At 40.5% G+C, this 20,609-nt stretch overlaps 1 long non-coding RNA gene across 1 annotated transcript; it reads left to right on the top strand.

Moving 5' to 3' along the window:
- The first annotated feature begins 101 nt into the window (after positions 1–101).
- On the top strand, positions 102–1,503 carry LOC131102088 (uncharacterized). Its single transcript, XR_009119399.2, has 3 exons — positions 102–230; positions 587–675; positions 1,036–1,503. It is a non-coding gene; the product is annotated as an uncharacterized LOC131102088 (long non-coding RNA).
- Positions 1,504–20,609: the final 19,106 nt, after the last annotated feature.

Genomic DNA, 20,609 nt, shown 5'->3' with positions numbered 1-20,609 from the left:
GTACATAAGGTCATGTTCTGAAAATCAGTGAAGAGTAATATTCCGCCACGCCAGCAAGGGGAGTAGCACTTTAAGAACGAGTGGCCAATACTTTGTCGTCACGTCCTTTTCCCATAATGGCTCCAGATTAAAAAACAAACAAACAAACAAACAAACAAAAAACGCCGGCTCGAAGCTGCCATGAGAACGCCATCCACCTCAGTATGTCTTACTTTTGTCATACCAAGCAGGTTGGTAAAGTGTGCTAACATAACACAATCAATCTATATGCAGTTACAAGCTTTTGCTAACATGTTTCCACCGAAGTATGGTGTATAAATGTGTGTGTTTGCTAAATGAGCTCAATGTTAAAAAGGAACACTGAAACCAAGTTACTCAGTGGATGCCTGTAACACAAAGCGACGTGAGACAATATGGTGTGTTTATGTTCTGTGGTGAAGCTTATGGTGGATGTTGAACAGTCCCACTCCCAAAAAAGTGGGCTGTATTGTTTTGAACGAGCACTAATTTACGAGGCAGAAGTGACGTGTTCTTTATTGTCGCCAGTGTTTTACTTGTATTTATGCATATTTCATGTTTTTTTTAGAATGACAAAATATGGAGTTCAATAAACAGTAGAACATGACGGCGACCCACTCTGCCCTCTGCTGACCACTGCTCGGTACTACAGGACTGGTAGGATCAATCTATTCTTTTAGTGAACAAAATTACACCACACCTAGTATAAAGGCTGGATTGTTGATTCGATCAAATGACTAACAAATAGAAAAGAAAAGCAGTTTTACTCTTTATTCAGTCCTTTGCTCAATTATTAAGGGTACATTTTTCCATTTTATTTGGTATTTATTTATTTTGGTAGGGTTATTTATTTTTATTTGGTTTTATGCACAGCATATAATTTTATTTCATACTTAGTTCAGAGCTAGTGAATACATTGTATTCTATGAATTTATATGAGTGTGTATGCACCTTATAACTTAATTCTTAATATTATTCTTATAATGCTAAACTTTTAACATTTGTATCCTCTTGTAGGTACAGCAGAGATTGCCAATTGGGGTAAATGGACATCGCTCAGCCTACTACATTTACGTATGTATGTCATGTCAACAGAAATAAGTCAGCCCTGACAAATGAACACAAGTGAAAGTGAATAAAACAGCCAGGAGATGTATTTGAAATTGAAGATCAACAATAACAATAGTTTTATTTGTATGGTGGGATGGTTAGTTGAAGCAAGTCAGGTCTGGCTGGTACTTGTGTCACAAAACAGGGTTTCCACAGCACATAATGGTGCTAACAGTCATTGACCTCTAGAGGCTGCTAATGCTCCATTGTTTTAGTTATGCATGTCCCCTAGCTAAAATGAAAACATGATGTAAATGAAATGGAAAAAAAAAACAGCTGGATCATCCTTGAGTATCTGTGTGGAGTAGGTGCTTCCTGTTGATCCAATTGCACACATTTAATACTTTAAATTTAATTAAATATTGACTCAGTCAAGACTCCTACCTCATCTTCCTCGTTTTGTTTGCAGAACAAACATTAATAAATTGAAAGGTGGGCATAATAGCTTCCCCATGCAGGTACTGTGAAAGCACACTAAGTGAAGCATGTGTGCGATCAGTTTTTTGTAAGCCTTCAACCCTTAGTGAACATCTGTGTATCCTTTGCATGAGTTTGAGCCCCACGATACAGTATACTGAAATGAGAGAACATCCACCTGACTTCCTGGTGAATGCAGGACAGAAAGCGCTTCAAACTCTTCTCACCAGTAATCAATGTGGGTCCCCGGGTCCCCAGGTCCCCAGCATGCTCCTGCCAGGAGTTAAAAAGAATATATCCTAGCACAAAACATTTTCAGTACAATGCTAAATGGACACCTTCCTCAAAATGTCGTGAAAGTCCAGGCAAAACATTGGATCAATACCTATTTCTCCTGCAATCTTCTGGAATGTTCTTTTTGAAGTGATGCCTCGAAGCTATGGATTAAAAGTCTACAGTCCAGCATGTCTACAGGTAATGGTACTGGACACATTAGAGGAGTCTAAAATGCAGGGAGTGCATTATAATCCATTAAGTGTTGTTTATGACACACATTTTTGCCTAGCTACAAGTCAAGGTAATAAAGTACTTACCAGACAGACTAAAACACCGTTTTGTGATTTTCAAAGGTTGGGAAAAAAACCCCAACAGGATTGGAGTGGTGTTTCATAACAGGGTCTGGTCCAAGATCACCTCAAGGTTTCTGGGGCTGTGTTCACTTTGACACTGCAGAAATACGATATTTATCCAATGATATTGCTGCCTGAACGTTCGGGTTCCATGTATCGGTGTGTTTTGCCATGCAAGAGTTGGGGAGAGGTACTGTGGGAAAGTTCTTTTTGTCCTGTGAAAATGAGTTTAAGAAGCTGAAGTGGTTCACGTCAATGTCCCACCATTCCTGGCTCCTCAGACCAGACGTCTGAAACTGCCATAGCTAAAAGTATTGCCCCCGTCTTCTTAATCTCATCACAAAATCATCTGGTTAAGAGAATTGGGCATCATAGTTTGCCCTAGGTTCACTAAAGGAGCGGATGTGACCCAATTAGATAAATTGAGAAAACTAGGGGACCAATAAGGGAACCCTGCGGCACCCCACACATAAACCAATCACTATGCCTGGTGTTGATGTACTTTAAGTCTACTAGACAACTAAAAATTGTATTTGGCTTTTACAATAATTCATAAAAGACCGAAACAGAAAGTGGAATAAAATGAAATAAACCGAATGAAAGCAATCTCGTATGGTAACTGAGTTGTCACACTCAATCCCGCTGTTTCACGTCAAATATCCAAAACAATGGCGCGGCTGTCCAAGCTGTCTACATTTCTTGCTTCTCCATTGCTTCTTTCGCCTGTCACTCATCAATCTTTGACTGAGTCCTGTTTCTTTCCATACCACACCGGCCATTCCTCTTTCCTGGACGGTGGTACTATTACTGTCACTGCCAATCAGAGCCCATTCCTGCCACCACTTTGTACAGGGTTTCAACTTTGCTTGTATATATGTTATGTAATGTTTGTAATTATGTTGTATGTTGTTAAATTTTTTGAAGGGTAAATTCGCCTAAATGGCTTTAACATGAACATAATTACAAAGTTGATGAATCAAGTCAGGGACCCTTTATGGATGCAACCTTGAGGAGGTTACCACCTTCTCTTGGTGTATGTCTCTCTACCGGTAACCTCTAAAATCCCGATAAGCCCTAGATATCAAGTCAAGCATGGTGGTGGTTGTGTCATGTTCTGGGACTGCATGAGTGCTGCTGCCACTTAATGAGGGACATTCACCGTTTCACTCATTTTGAGGCAGAGCATGATGTTCTCTCTTGAGAACCTGGGCTGCATGGCAGTTTTTCCCTAATTATCCCTGTTCTGTGCCGGTTAGATGATTCATTGTAATTGTAGTTTGCAGTGGTGTAGAACTGCATGCATCATACTAAGAGGTGTTTACATACTGTCATGTTATGTAGTGACATACGAGCGGAAGCAGACCAGTATGATGGAGGTGTGCATAAGAAAGAATACCAGTCACGAGATCCAAGTTACAATGAAACAAAGTTATCCTCTAAATAGTTTTAATGGGGATTTAAGTGAAGCTAAATATGCTCTCCGAGGGTAGCCATTTTTATAAATTTTTTTGGAAATCATTCCACTCAGACAAGCCAACTTTGTACCTCAATAGGCAAATTTTTCCCCCTCTGTGCTTTATGCAGAAGCTTACAAATGAAACTGATGCACACTCCTGATCCAAAATGTGAGGTAGAAAGTAAGACGAATTCACACAGCTTACTGACAACCGTGGAGCACATCAGTGAACCGTGAGAATGACCTTCAAATTGTTTTTAACAAGCGCCATCTTACCGAAAGCTTGAAATATCCACCTATCAGACTCTGAGATGCTCGTCAACAAACTTTGATGCTGACATGTGGACGGTGAGTCTTTGGCAGCAGCTAATACTTGACAGAAATGCAGTTTGACAAATAAAGTCAGCTTTTCGACAGCAGCCCGCTTCTAAATGCTCGGCTTCACGCCGTGCTCCTCTTACTGCAGATGGGAAGTGACAAAATGAAAAATCAGAGTGTTAATTTGAGTGTATTTTGGCCTGAAATGAGTCAGGATGCATTTAAGTAAAGCGAAGCGCATCACTTTTTGGCTCAACCTTTGCAAACACTTTTAAAACTTTGCTTCACCTTGTATCTTTTTAGTCACTCATCCTGCAGTCTTCCTCTTGACACAGCTGTTAGAGAAGCTGTGGTGTTTGGCTGGAAATGACTCAGCAAGGCACCATATGTGCGCTAAAGTGGCATTAAAAGAACACCGCTGGAGCGGGTAAAGAGGGATTGAAGCTTTGGACCCAGTGCGGAATAACCCAGATGTAATGTGACATACCTGCATGCCTAAGGAGAATCTAACTGACACGTCTTGGAAATGAAGAGCGGGTTTGTTTAATTATGAATAATTAATCATCATTTTTTCTGCTTTAGTTAGGTGCTAATTTGTCTTTTTTTATTTATTTTGTTTACACGTTAGATACTCACTCAATTGTATGACATCTTGTTATAAAGTAACTAAGATATTACACAAATGGAGAGAGCACCTTCTTTAACAAAATCAGTCCAGTCTTTCGACAAAAGGAAGAGACTCCCGACTAAGAGTGATCATATCTTGGCCTCCAATCTCATTTGTCTCACAAACTCAAGCACTTTATCAACCATATCAGCAAAGTGCATTGATCATATGCTTCAGGAGCGTGAGGTCAGCAAGCAGGTCCCAAGGCAATGCTCGACCCAATTCTGATGTAAAATAACAAAAATGTCAAGTTCCTGTTCAAGTCAAACCATGACACGCTTAGAACATTTGCTCGACAGGTATACAATATCTCAAATCTCTGCAAATATTTTGATTACAGTATATCTTTTCAAGGGACCATGCCACAAAGAGGACTGAATATACTTTAGAGTAGTCAGTGTACAGCCTGTACAGCAGTATAGAACACAACCATTCAGGTGTAAATCCCTGCATATTCATGAGTCACTATCCACAATTTAGCAAAATTGCAGATTTGTTGAGCAAATCCATGTTGTAATCATCAGAATTACACAACACAAACTGACATAAGTTAACCAAACCAAATGCTTGCCTCACTCACGGTGCTACCGAAAATTACCGTACACAACTCGCGGTGCTCATATCATCACTAGACCATGGGACTATCAAAATAAATGCTTACACATAATAACATAATACTAATGACAATACTATTTACAACCTGCAAGGTATGCTGGGAAGTCCCATACAGAGCAGAAAGTTTGCAAGATACAAAGCGGAATTGAGGTGTTCATATTATCCGCTCAGTTGACCGTGTACATTGTGTTACTTCATTGAAAGTGAGACATATGTACGTGTACAGATTGGGGAATGTGTTATGCATTCTTATGTTGAGCAGAGGTCATCCCCAAATAGGGGTGTCACACACGTACAGGCCCTTTAACCTTGTGCTTTATTGTCTTGGGGCTGGAAAATAGGTTTTATTCTAGGGTGCAGATGAGATAAGGCTCTGTCGGGATCAGGAATACAGCCCTCTATGCCGCTACCTAAGCTGGACCTTGCTCTCCCTTCCTCTCCCCCTCCCTCGTTTTGTCTTGGGATAGATTTCCCCCCTATTGTCACTTTCATTACATCTGACACTTTTTTCGCTTTGACTTTCATGTTCCTGAACTCTTTCCTGGCGCTCTCGCCGTCACCCATCTTCATTATCTTGTCGTTTAACCAGCTCTGATTTCATTGTGATCGTTCATCATTCTGCCGCAGATAAGATTGTGCGTACATTTCACAATCCCCTCTGCTCGGAGCCGGCACTGCGGCCCACCTTCCATTACTGGGCCTGCTGCTAGCCTACATAGTGTCCCACACAACTGATGCTATGCTGTGTCCCACCCGGTCCCATCTGGCACTCCTTGCCTAAAATTTGCTACCGCTAGATAAATATGTGTGCAGCTGTTAGCCATGGCTGACATTTTAGCTCTAAGTGCTCCATGTTGGCTGGGGTTGAATTTGCTGTAGTGACGCTGTAGTGTAGTGATGCTTCCCTTTGCTGATCTTTCAAAGGTATACTTATTATAGATAAAAATCTCTTTGTGATTAATTACAATTAATTAGTTAACTATGGACAACATGTGATTAATCGTAATTAAATATTTAAATTGATTGCAGCTCCGCTAAAGATGTCATAGTAACAGTTAAGAGAGTTTGTAGATAGCCTTTCTGTAACATAAAGAAGTCCATCCTTAAATAAAACATCAATAGTCACCATTTGATGCAGAGGGACTGCATTTGAAGCTTTTTAAATTCATTTTTGAAAGCATAATTATTATGTTTGTCCTTCACCATGTCATGCCCAATCCACTCGAGCATGATGTGAGCTCAAGAGTGGAGCTCAGTGTAAGTAATTAATGCGTTAAGCATATTTACAGGGCATTTGTGTCACATCCTGAGTTCAAGTATGTAAAGGTTACGGATTCTCCAGACAATTAAATAAAACAAAACCAGGCTACATGAACAGAAGACCTTCACACTGAAGGTTTGCTTGTGAATAAATGGAATGTTTTAGTGGCATAACTATAGGCAATTTCTGTATAAAAGATGAACAATTAGCATAGCAAAGCTGATGGCTTGGATCTGTGAATCTCGATTTCTTTTCGAAAAGCCCACAGAATCCAGTCAAACAGGTAGTAGCTGTGCAATTTCTGTAAAATGTTGCATGAAAGGTTGTTGTGCAAACTTTGAGACTGTCTCACGTTGTGTTTTGCTTTTTTGCGTTGCATGTTTTTTGGCTTTCTTTTGAAAATGTAAGTTAAAAGGTTTACTGTACAGTTATTACATTGGACATGACAGCCACAACTTGACTCTGGAACAGATTATTTAATTTTTTTTATAATTTCTTGTGGTGAAATAGCTTGTAGGCCCAAAAATAGGTTGTAGGTTGTAGCAATTTCTTGCATTTTAGGGTTTTCGGTCTGAGTCCATCTCCAGTGCCTTGGCAAAAGTGAATTGGATGGTGAATAAATCAACACAAACCAAACATAACCAGAATGCCAAGTTGAATCTCTTTGTGAGAAAGAGATGATCCTAATCAGACAGACAGAGACTGTGTCTGCAGGACAGTTGGAGCCTTAAATGACCCAAAGGAGCCAAACAACATACGGCTCAGCTGATTAATATTTCACATCAGTTTCTTTATGTCATCTTCTTCTTCGTGGAGATGAGTCGAAACCAGAAGATGAGCTGCCTTTCGAATGCTATTAGATTTATATAAAAAAAAGGAAAGCAAATAGCCTCTTGTGTATTTGGAGGCTATTTTAAGAAACCACATCTCATCTCGATTTATTCTCTCTACACAAGGTCCAAACCACTTGACATTATTACAAGTGGATGGATCCACGGCTCGCCTTCAGCTTTGATTGCCATGTCTGCTGGACAATCCTTCAAACATAAAATCCACCTGAGCCCGGCTCAATATAAAGCAAGGATAGCGGCATGGTCAGTCTATGGATGATGCATTTTTCTTTCAAGCTCAGGGCTCCAATTAAACATGGTCAATATTGCTCTTTTGGCAAGGATCATTTTGGCTGTAATATGTTTGCTCCTATCTTCATTGATGCCGCTGGATGTTGTGCGTGACTAATCCGCTATGTTGCTGAGAGTGGCCTTGCAAGGACACTCCTTCCCTTTCCTTTGTCTCTGTTGCATGATACATCTCACATCCAACCGCCCCCACCACACAGAGAAACCAGCGTCTCTAAAACTTTGCAGACTATTTTGTGTCATTGTGTTTTCGTGCGAGCCAACCTCCCCATTTTGTTTGCCAGTCTTTCAACACACCATACGTGTGTGTGTGCTAACTTTCTCTGACACTGCACAGGAAAACTTCTTCTTTCACGTCATCCTTGTTCCCAAATGCTGATGCTGTGTGTGAATGCATAAAGGTAAAGTTTGATGATGCTATCATGTCAAGATGATTAGTGCTAGCACACTGCTGTCACCTACACACCAGACAATATAATGTTGCGTTATAATCTCTGAAAAATTCCAGACTCGTATCAATGGTGACTGTATTCATTTTGTGCTTTTTATTTGACGTTGTTGTGCCTGCCTGTGTCCGAGGACATTGTGTACCTCACTTCCTGACACCTTAAAAGTCACACTAGACATCAAGTTGGCAGCTTGTGCTTTTAGCTTGATGGCTGGCGCTCTCGACTCTCACGTGCTGAACCTCTGTTTGATCCCTGAGTGTTTGCAGAGACCGATCAGATGAGTTGCATTTGTTTTTTTTCAATACTTAATAAATTAATAGTACTACATCATTATGTTGCAGTAATGTTGCTCCCCACCCCGATCTGCTGATGAATGTTGATGACCTCTACTTCAGATCATGCACAATCTCTAAAAAGTCAGTTTGTAGTTTTTGAGTAACCCTACAGACAAAAAGACTTGGTCGTGGAGTTCTTGGTCTAGAGATATGGATCTGGGAGCACTAACTGTCATGTTTCTTTTCAGAGAATGTTTTTGCAACTCTGATCAAAGTGAAATGAAAGGCAAGCGCAGATCGTGCTTGATTTTGCAATGTGGAACAGCAAGCGTCCTTGATGCGGAAGACGAGTGGTGAACCGTTTTCAAATTATTCAAAAATGATATCCCGAGGGGTGCGCTGAACTTTTTGATTGATGCCTGTCCTCATCCTGGAGCAGCAGTGTTTCACAGCACCGCTCCGATGTAGTCAGGAGGAGACAATGGCGCTGTTGACGGAGTGAGACTGCAGCCTGGCTCAGTGAAGCTGAGCACCACCAGTGCTCGGATTCTCCCTCCTCCTGTTGCTGCACGGAGACTACCCTACCACCTCGCTCGCTGTGCTTTTCTAGGTCAGCACGATCACAGCAACACACTCGTACAACCAATGAATATAGCCGTGATTATCACACACTTGAGTGAAGACTCTTCTGTATTGTGATCTATGAGAAAATGGACACACTTCATTTGCCTTATCACTTACTGTACGTCAGGACACCAACTGGTGCTTTCTCCATTTAATCCTCATGAAAATGCATTCACTGGCTGCCAAGCATTTGAGAGCAACAAGTGGTGACAAACTGAGGACAAGGAAGGTGAAGTGATGGCATAGTGGAATTTTTTTTTCTTTTACAGTACTGTGTAGACAGTGGGGGTTCTAGCTATAGGCTATATGGGCAGCATTCTCTTGGGGGCACTGCTAGGTGGAAAGGAAAACAAAATGCATTATGTTTAATTTTAATTTTAAACTCGTATTGGTACTTGTATATTTCTTAGCTACCTTTTGAGTGTTAAGTTGCTATGTGATGAATTCAGACTGTTATATTGAGTAATGACTTCCTGCCATTTCCAATGGGTTGACAAGTTGTGAGTTCCCTTTATAACCCGTGAGAGCTTCCTCTCTGACTTGCGATCGGCACAGTATTAGTCGTTTTTACGAAAAAAATGTAGCGGCTTGTACGCGGAAATTACAGGAAATGCATTTTACACATAATCGTTAACAGGAGGAAGGCTTACACATTTGACCCCTAATTTATATCCAACTATGACAGCCAAGGTACTGTGCAGAAGGCATGCATATCAAATGGAAAGAAGTGCAATATCAGCAAGAGATGAGGAGCTCTCAGATGAGATAACACACTTTCCCACTGAGAGAGAAACAAACCAAAAAAGCTAAACAAACAAACAACGCCCAAAAATGCAATAATGAGCATTCCCTTGACTGGTTTGATTGCATAACTCATCAGCGGTGTCTTCTTAGCACCCCCCGGAGTTGCTCCTGCACTAAGTTTGCAGGCAGCAGTTTTGTTGTTTATTCTGTTTTCTCCATACTGGAGGTTTTTGGGAGAGGGGGGGGGGGGGAAGTAGAGCTTTCAGATTATTATCTTTAGCATCTTAATGTGTCCTGACAAAAATGCCAGGATGGGTTTATGGGAATGCATGGTGATAGCATCGTATTTGATTACAACTGAACTGGTGAAAGGCTAACCAGCAGAGTGATGCCTAAAAGACATGCAATTTTAAATGAAGAAAATGTATTCCAGCAGTAGGATTTTTTTCCGTTTCCTGTTTATTGTTTGGTGCAGGCACCAGAGGCAAAACGACGCACTCTCTTTTAGACTGTAAAACCCCATCGTGCGCTTTGCAAGGCTCAACACGGCTTATTTCCTCACTGCTGGTTTCAGCCGCAATACTTGTGTACACAGAGATTTGCCGAGTTATTCACCTGTTCATTTCTATTCCTCCATCTGTCACGGTGGAGTTATACAAGGTTGCCGAGACCTGTTCATGTCTATGTGTGTGGGTTGCCCGGATTCCAATGTTGAAAGCCACGCAGGTCTAAAAATAATCTGGCAAAGTTGCTCAACACGGCATGAAATTACTTGATTTCTTTCTCTCTCTGTCTCTCTCTTTTTTTTTTTACATTAGGAGCACAGATAGAATATATTTCTAATATAGCAACCTCAGTGCCTAGGGGAACAGACATGCAGTCTGCCAGTCAAGGGATTTGATGTGCATGTGGGTGACAGAAAAAAAAAAAGAAAATGATAATAGCATTGGCATGGAAACCACATGAAACATGTCATCTTAAACGGGAACATTCTTACTTTATGACTCAGAATCAAAGACACACCACTCCCTTTTGTAACACTCCTATAATCCTTTGAGTTTTGATGCATGCCTTGTTCCTCAAACGGATTACATGTTAGATGTATGACACAACTGGGAAATGAAAAAAACATTTTTTGTTGTTGCAGCAAATCTCTGCTGTGTATTAACAAGATTCTTGCTAAGGCAGCAAGTTGACTTCCTTTGTGTATTATTATTCTGTTGTACGTCTGTATAATAGCAATAAACTATGCGGATAAATACTGTATATTGAGGAAGTTTGTGAGGTTCTCTGATGTTGGAGGAAATGGCCTTACCTGTTTTATTTAGTTCATCTTTGGTTTGTATGAATCAAGTACCGTAAATTCTGGTGCATATATAAGATGGTACTTTTTCTTAAACTTTCACCCCTATGATTTACACAGGGGTGTGACTAATTCTTGGCTAAATTATAATCTTGGGAAATCTCCTTTACTTCAGAACTACTACTACTAATTGTTTAAATACTGTCCCGCTCGCGAGTCAGTGAGGAAACAGTAGCTATTTGTTTGCCAGGAGCCAATCACAAGCTATCAGTGCACTCACAACAAGCTTTTTGGTACAATATAGCACTCTGACTCATGGTGTAATCTTACCAAGTACACAAACTCATCGCACAGCAATTTAACACTCAAAAGGTATAACTGGCAAATACACAAACGTACCAATATGAAAAATAACATCACCAATGCTGAAGACTAAGTCCAAACATGCACAAAATAGTTATTGATACAAAAACAGTTTGCATTAGTTGCTACTAGAAGCACATCATAGAATCCAGCAATAGATGTACAGGGAAACGGCTGAAATGTAAATGTAACTGCCCCGCTTATAAATATACAGTCATCCGTAGACAGACACCCTGGTGTCAGAAAAAAACGAGTGCCTGGTAACGTGTAAATCGCCCATCCAAAGGTAGCTATTAAAGCTAATTTGAGCCAAACTATGACACAAAATGCGACCTTGTCCATCAGCATCAGGGGGCTGCTAGGAGCTGTTCTAATGTGTGAGTAGAAATGAGAGTCAAGGTTGTCATCATTACAAGGCTAATCACAGTGCATTACTGCACCGGGGCACGGTAACAACATTGACACTGTGCGTGTGAACACAAAAACACTGCCAAACTGCATTATGGTATGGGTACATGGTTATTTTGGGAAGACCACTGGACACTCTTACAGGAGTAGCAATAGTAGGTGTAGCGTGGGATGTTTGCCAAAGGAAACAACAACCAAGCAATGCACATAAGGACTGGCTCGACTACTGTCTGTCTATTGCAGACCGGTTAAAAAAAAGCTTTTTTTCATACCGTTATGATATGATGATACCGATATGCTGCAGTTATTCATAGATTACATGACATTACATCAAGGGTTAACCATTGAAGACAGAAGCTCAGAAGCAAATACTATGAAGTAGACTGGATAAGGTCTTTGACATAGAAGCATTTGGTGGTGAAACGCTTGAAACGCTATTCACATTGCAAGTTCTGCATTTGAATAGTCGCCTGCTGTGACTGGATTTTGTCTGAGTGGGATTGTGGCACATTATAAGCTGGGACACAAAGGTGCATTTTGAATGTTCCGACAGGTGTTCAGTGGCTTTACTCACCTTTGATTCGTAAAGGATAATCACCTTATAGTGGGTTTTCACCTTTGTTAGAATTGTGGCATTAGCGCCCCCCAGAACACCCCACCGTTGGCTTTTGCAGCCTCATTGTGAAATGGTAATTAGTATGCGAGTGTGTAGTTTTTAATATTGTGGAAATGTGGAAGCGGCAAATGAGCAGATGGCAAGTGTTGCTATAATTACAAAAAATGTGTTATGAGAAGAGGATAGTGTGAATGTGCACTTTGGTTGCATATGAAAGGATTCAAGCTATTAAAAAGTCAATGTTTACCATGAAGACTGAAGGAAAACTTAAAACAAAAATATGGTTATCTTCTGATAGGAATTGCAAAATAATGCAATGATAAAAATGAATGACACACTCACTCACACACACACACACACACACACACACGTGTGTGTGCACTGCACGGTGACTTTAGTGCCTGGGCCGTTTTCTTAATTCTGTTAGGCTTGAAGTGAGAAGATTTCTTTGCAGGCCCGCTCTGCCAGTTTTGCTTCCAGCAGCAGTCCAGACAGTTATCAGTGCACCGGGTGTGAAATTATCTCTCAGTGCAGTGATTGTCCACTTGCTGTGGCCAGTGCTCCCCTGCAACACTAACTAGCACTTTTTCAGAGCAGCTGTACCATCTGTACAGGCCAACAGATAGCAACAACACAAAGCCAAGGCCTCTGCAAATTCATGCTTGCTCTTACTCGTCTGCCCAGTGTGCTTATCCAAGCATTTTTACATTTATGTCAACCCAACCTAAATTCTTACTAATTAACATAAAACCTAAAACTCAATTCTAGACTTCTGTGTTTATTTTTTTTTGGAGCACAACAATGGGTACATCTGCCAAAGTACAAACAATAATTTTCATGCATCATGCATTATGTGTTTGCCTCAGCACTGTCGCAGAGTTTCTGGTGAGTCCGTCTTTAACTTTGTCATCGAAATTTATAATGCATGAGAACAATTTTCTAAGTGTTTTACCCTGTGGCTTTTTGAAAAATTAATCACATTGTTGTTCTTCGTGATTCACCAGGCAACGCTAGTTCAGAATTGGAAAATACCAAATGACTGCCACCGGGAATGTTAGTTAGCACTACTGTTGAAAAAATACAAGGAGGTCAATTCCTTTATTTTTGCTATCAACTGAAAATGGTTTGGTTTGACACAAAAGACGAATATGAGACACGATGGCAACATTTTCACTTTCATTTTCCAGAGGAGACCCGAGTTCAATTCCACCCTTGGCCATCTCTGTGTGGAGTTTGCATGTTCTCCCCGTGCATGCGTGGGTTTTCTCCGGGTACTCCGGTTTCCTCCCACATTCTCGCCCAAAGACAGCTGCAATAGGCTCCAGCACTCCTTGCGACCCTCGTGAGGATAAGCGGTAGAAAATGAATGAATTTTCCAGATACAGTCATTTCCTGTTTATGGCAATTAATTGGTTCCAGATCAGACTGCGATAAATGAATTTCTGTTATACAGGATTTAATGTTAATAAATCGGGCATTGTCTGTTTTTAACATAATTAGAGCCCACTAGACATTAAATAACATGCCTATTGTCATCTTTGCTCTCCTATTATTCATTGTTTACAACACATCGGGCAACTATTATGCTGCAGGGACTTGAGAAGGCCGCTAGTGAGCTAACGAGCGAGAAAGCGTTGAAATTTATTTCTTCTTAAGAAACTTAAGAAACCAAAGACTTACCACTTCCACACTGAAGATTTATGGCATGACATGACATGGCTGACCTCATGCAGTGTTAAGATCTCAATGTTTTGTGGCAATACTCCACTACAAATCACTTTATCAGTATGTTTTAATAAATAATAGACCACAGTCTGCAATCATTAATTAATTTATGAAAAAAACACGATGCAGTAAGCGATAATTGAACCGCGATATTGTGAGGGACGACTGTATGTACTACCCACCCCGTTTTTCATGTGAGCTAAAGTATTGGATCATGTGACTGGCAGGTGTGTTTTGTTGCCCAACTGTCTATTGGGGGAAAAACAAGCAAGCAATTGTAAATCTGAGCAAAGATGGAAAATCCATCAGAACCATTGCAGAAACATTGATTATAGCCAGTACAACGCACTGGTGTGACTAAATATAACACTGTAACTGGTTGAGGCAAAGCTCATTCTATGCAGTATAAATAGATCAATCATATCTTATATATACAGCCACTTTATTAAATTTCAAGATGAACTTTAACGACAAGACATCATAATATCAGTCACCATTAATAATTTTGGCAAAATGCCTTGAAGTTTATCTATATTCATAATGGATGTATTTAATCCCAACATTAAAATATAAGAGACTACAAATGTCCAGCATCATACTATTTCAAAGTCACGGTATAACGTCAAAGTCACGGTATAGCATCAGAGCATATGACATTACAGTTGAAAACTGCTTTAAATCTTTGATTCCTGGTGATTATCATTCATTTGTGTATATGGCCGATCACTATTTCGATTTCTCACAGAATTATTCAATTATATTAAAGCCCCATTTGCGAGAATTTATTTTTATTTTTTATTACATTGAATCAAATTATTATCCTGAATGACACTCATGGTCCATTTGGTGTCTAATGAGTGGACCGTAATCAGGAAACGGACAGCAACCACTGGGGATAGTATAATTTGGTCATTTATACTATAGCAATGATTATGAACGTAATTATGCCTCACATTAGATAGATTGTGTTGAATCCTGTTCAAGTCAGAGACAAAGGAGTTCTCGACGAAACAACTGAATTTGTAACGCCAAAAATGCTGGGCGTTCAGCCAATCTCATGTGGGTTTGTCCAAATGTCCAGCCCAGTCAATGAGGCTACAGTTTACGCCTGAGGTTTTTCACGTCTTCCAGCGATAAGTCCTGTCGCATCTTCTTCAAAACCCTATCCAACTGGCTTGACAAGTAGTAGTGATGCATTAACACACAAATGTGTTGCCTCGGAGGCCATCAGCAGCACACAAGGCAGAGTGATGAAGACATAGACAAGCCTGGAGGACTAGAAAAAAAAAAAATCTATTCAGCCACTCTGGTGCAACAGTGTAATACAAATATATAGCCTTAGGGACCACAGTAGAGTCTTTAATTCGGCATTCATACCTGGTTTGAAATGGGAAAATACACCTACACTTGACACTGTGGAGAGAAATGCTGCAAAGCCAACCTTCAACATTGCACATCCATTTCACTGCTAATTAAATTTCACATTAGCGACCCAACGACAACATTGGCTGGTGCTGTTGTGACTTGTTGTTGTGTTGTTTGACTGCAGAGAGTTTGTTGGCTTTTCTTGTTTTGGGTCTTGCAATGTCAGAAAATACAACAAAGGACAACAAGTAAATGGAGAGTGTAGATTTTGCTCAATAATTTAGCATAAGGGATGAGGTTAGTCTTATTTTCTGCGCAAGTCATTCACAGTTTAGGGGGAAAGGTAGGAGGAGGCGAGTGAGAATGTTGCTACAAGTACTCAAGATGACTTCACAGAGGGCATCCACTGCCTGCAACTAACCAATTTTGTATACTTCCCTTGCTATCATCCCCAAATGTTCTCAAATGGATTAAGATCAGCGGAACACGCAGGGTAGTCCAAAAGAGTGAGGTTATTCCTCTGGAAGAGATCCTATGTCAGGCAGGCATTGTGAACTGCAGTGTGGTCCTGTTGTAAAAGCTCGTCATTACCAAACAGACGAGGGCCTTCAGTCATGACGGATGCCCCCCTGCGACATCTCCACATAGCCAGCTTCCTTTTGATGCCCCTGCACAACCTGAAGCTCCATTATTCCATGGAGGGATAAAGATCAGCTCCCCAGATCATGATGTTCCCCTTTGCAGTGTGCCATAGCATCCCGTAATCATGCCATCAGGACTATCAAAGTTCATGTTTTTTCTCATCATAGAATAAAACTTTTAATCTCCAATGTTTGGTGCTCTTGTGCAAATTCTAATTTTGTGGCATTGACGGAGACAAAGCCTTTGAAGACATCTTTTATTCTTAAAACCCTTCTCTCAGAGATGCTGTCTGATAGCTGCTCTCGGCACCAGCAACAACCTTCATTAAGATTGTCCCATGTCTTGATGGACAGCCATTCGGATCTTTTATCTCATGGTCTGTGATATTTCTTTGGGTCTACCACTTGGCTTTTGTGTTCCATGACCCCCAGAATCTAGATCAGGACTGCATTGGTACTTGCAACTTTCTTTTGGGGTCGTTTTGCAGCCGTACGCTAACTGAGGTTATGCAAACTGAGGTTATGCTAACTGAGGTTCCACTGTACTTATTTACAACCTTCCTTAGTGGATGGAAACAGTCAAATAATACAAATGTGTAATTGGAATTAATGCATGGGTTACGCAAGCATGGCTGCCCTGATGCATTTACTAATCCAATCATTAAAAAAATGTCAGCTCCAGCATAGTGCTTGCTTTTGTTGCCTTGTATTGTTCCAGCCTTCCAGGGCATGACATTTCATATGCTAGTAAGACTTATGCATCCACATACAAACATTAAGAATGATTTGTAAAAGAGGATTCATGCCAATACACTGCCTAAATACTCAGAGAAGAAGGGTTCCTTTCATCTTGTTGTGCTGTAAGACTGTACAAAATGTACTACTGGTGAAGGGCATTGGTTTTCTACTTGATTTATGTAAACATGCTAAGGCATAAAACAGCCACTATAATAAACATCCTTATGTGTGCCTTCCTCGCTATTCCTTCTTGGCACAGGGACCCGCAACTGCCCATGTCATCTATACTTCACGGTATGACTCCAATGATAGCTTGTAACCGGGGAACCTTAATTCAAAAGGCGAACATCTGTTTGATTTATACAAGTGTCATACACTGGAGCTCTTGGCACTGCCGTGCATGAACAAAGATGGAAATTATGTGAGATGTAATTCATGGCAAGAGAATGGACGGCTATAAATGGGTCCCATGTCGGCTGCCGGGTGCATTTAGCAAGCCTTAAGGGAAAGAAGTATGGGGGAAAAGTGTAATATCACCTGCTGATACACTGTATTTCATTGGCATAATGTATGCAAACTTGAATCATTCCCTCACAGGGGTAACACCTCATATCAAGAGGGGTGAGGATTACATCGTCAATAACAATGCCCTTAATGAGATGTACTTTTTGCAACTTTTTGCATCCATTATGCAGTTCTATTTTAACCATCCAATAATCAAGACATGGGGGTATAGATTGGAGCGGGGTAGGAGTACAGGAGCATCAGCAAGTTTGGTCTGCGAGGAATTAAATTGTGTTATTTTGTGTTTTTGATTTCTTTGAGTTTTCTTTGTCAGCATTCCCCCTCTTTTATTGTTTCCCCTGGGCTTTTTCTCAGTCTTTTACACAAACATGAAGTCTTGTCTTTACTCCTGGAACAGCAACACTCATACCGTGTGATGTGTTATATTCTTTATATACTATAGTATTTGATCTCTTTAACTTTTTTAGAACACAGAGCTAAACATTGTAGAAGTGTGACTCTGCATGCTGTACAGTGGAACATCAAAGAAGTTACAATTTGGAGTATGAATAAAAATCTATGGAAAAATATGTGAAACTCATGATCTAATGATGAGGTCGGGAACATACAATAGATCTAATAGACTTGAGAACTTGTCCGGTACAGAGACCACATACTTGCAGATGCTGTGCCACGCCAATCCACCTGTCGATCTCATGCTCAAGAGACCCAGAGACACTTGAACTCATGAGTCTCATCTGAGAAGCTTCACACTCGGATGAAAACTTCCCCAGTAAACGCTGAAGGTCACAGCCTTATGAGGCCATTGGAATCACATCATCGGCAAATAGCGACAGCCCGGTCCGGCGGGGCAGTGTCTAGTTCATCATCTGTGGGCCGGTTATCGAAACACCATTGAAAGAGGGTGAAACTGATTTTCAGAAAGAAGATTATTGTTAATCAACAGTAATGATGATAATATTCAAGTCAACAAAGCTCTGGTATCGGAATAGTATTGGTACTGGCAGATATTGATATTCAGAGATCGGTGAGATCGAGATGATATAAAAGGGTTTTGAAGCTCAGAGTGCTATTCAGCCTATCACAAGGCATCGCACGAGTCCTGCTAGCTCATGATTAGCTTGCACTCTATTTGTTTATGTATTAAATATGTAACTATGAACTATGAACCCAACATTCCTCTGTCCCGTACCAAAAAATCCAATTAAGAATACATGTGCTGCTAGACTCTCACTCAAGAGGCAAAAAAGACTCGGGAGTTGTGCATAACCTAACACAAGATGTCAACAAATGATTGACTGATTATGTTTGACTTTGCGGGATCGACTGTATTTATTTTGCTTATTTGGGTTCTGGATGTGAAGCATTTTACTGTTGTCGTAAATCCTGTGACATTTTCAAAGAACATTGGTGTTATTATTTATCTATCAAACATGGCAAAAAGACATTGGAATTCAAACAAACACAAGGGAAACTCCAGATGGGATTCCAAATAAGAATTGACTATGGGAGATTACAGAAATGATGTAGGATTACCATTCCGCTCCCTCCGCTCACAGTGTCATGATGGATCAGCTCATACATCATACACACCACAGTGCTGACAGCTGCCACTGTCACTGCTCCACTCCCACCTCACACTTTTAGAAGCTGTTTGCACCATCCCTGCATGGAAAAAAATACCAGTACCTGCGATACTACTGGGTACTATTTGCAAAAAATGAAATGAATAATTAATAAAACAGGCTGCACAGCAGTCATGTGGTTAGCGCGCATACCTCACAGCTAGGAGACCAGGGTTCAATTCCACCCTCTGCCATCTTTGTGTGGAGTTTGCATGTTCTCCCCGTGCATGTGTGGGTTTTCTCCACGGACTCCGGTTTCCTCCAAAAACATGCTAGGTTAATTGGCAACTCCAAATTGTCCATAGGTATGAATGTGAGTGTGAATGGTTGTTTGTCTATATGTGCCCTGTGATTGGCTGGCAACCAGTCCAGGGTGTATCCCGCCTCTCGCCCAAAGACAGCTGGGATAGGCTCCAGCACCCCCGCCACCCTTGTGAGGAAAAGCGGTAGAGAATGAATGAATGAATGAATTAATAAAACAAATGCAAGTGTTTTTGTTTGTAATATTTGAGGGATTTGTAGTAACAGTTGAAGCTAAAGGCAAAACTGCAGCAAACCCAACCAACAAAATTTAAAGCAAATGACATAAATAGAACAAAGTGTTTTTTTGTTTTTTTTTACAGAATCCTTACATCCCAATGCACCACTTATTGCTGTCCTTATATAACCACAACAACTTGATCTGCACTTCACAGACCATTTCTATTTATTTTTGATCCCACCCTGCTTAGTTTTTGTCTCCTTTCACTCCCTTTTGTCAGAGTGTTATGGGCTCAGCGTTTGCTCTGAATCAAAGTCATAGGAAAGTCATGCAAACCTAAAAAAAACTGGACAGTAATATTGCATTAACTGAGCTACTTTATGGTGTGCGATAGCCGTGTTTAGTGTTAATTAGAAGTGATGTGTGTAGCATGACATAATTTAATGTTTTTTTTTTTATATTTCACCCATGGCGCAAGTTTTCCTTAGACTTAAATAGCCCCAAAAGGAATATTCATAAAACTCATATGACATATTTTTGAGTCTTAATTATGCCCTGACATTGTAACTGCTTTGCAAGTGTGGAGAATGTCAGCACTTTCAGAATAGCATCTTTGTCCCACTTGGACCATGGTGTGAATCGCTACTACATTTGCGTCCTATTGCAGAATGTGTTCATTGTTTTTGCACAACTTGTGTAACAGGAGAAAAACTATAGATGGAGCCCACGTCTAGTGAGAGTAAAGTTTTTTTTTGAAGTAGCTGTCTTCACACTTTCCCCAAATTAATGTGCTCCTCACACCCTGACGCTGATCCTTTCAGACGGGAAAGGAATCGATGGATGAAGAGGTCACTCTTGCTGGCATCCCACCGAATTCAATTTCCTGCCTTTTTTATATACATACCGCATCTTGTGTTTTGTATTCAGGCATGCTCAGATGCTGAACTGCAAGTGCAGTGAGTAAATACTATTGTGTGATGCTTTATTGTGTTGTGAAAATTGTTTAGGTTTAGTTTTTGGTTTCACCAGGAATGGGAAGTTCTATTGTCAAGACCTGAAAAGAAACTTAAATAGTGCATGAATGCTTTTGAAATATC

Source organism: Doryrhamphus excisus, linkage group LG7 (genome assembly GCF_037039965.1).
Source record: "Doryrhamphus excisus strain RoL-2023G ecotype Guam linkage group LG7, RoL_Dexc_Guam_v1.1, whole genome shotgun sequence".
In the NCBI taxonomy this organism is placed as follows: domain Eukaryota; kingdom Metazoa; phylum Chordata; class Actinopteri; order Syngnathiformes; family Syngnathidae; genus Doryrhamphus; species Doryrhamphus excisus.
Note: the sequence above shows the minus strand (reverse complement) of the source record. Positions and strands in the feature narration are given on the sequence as shown.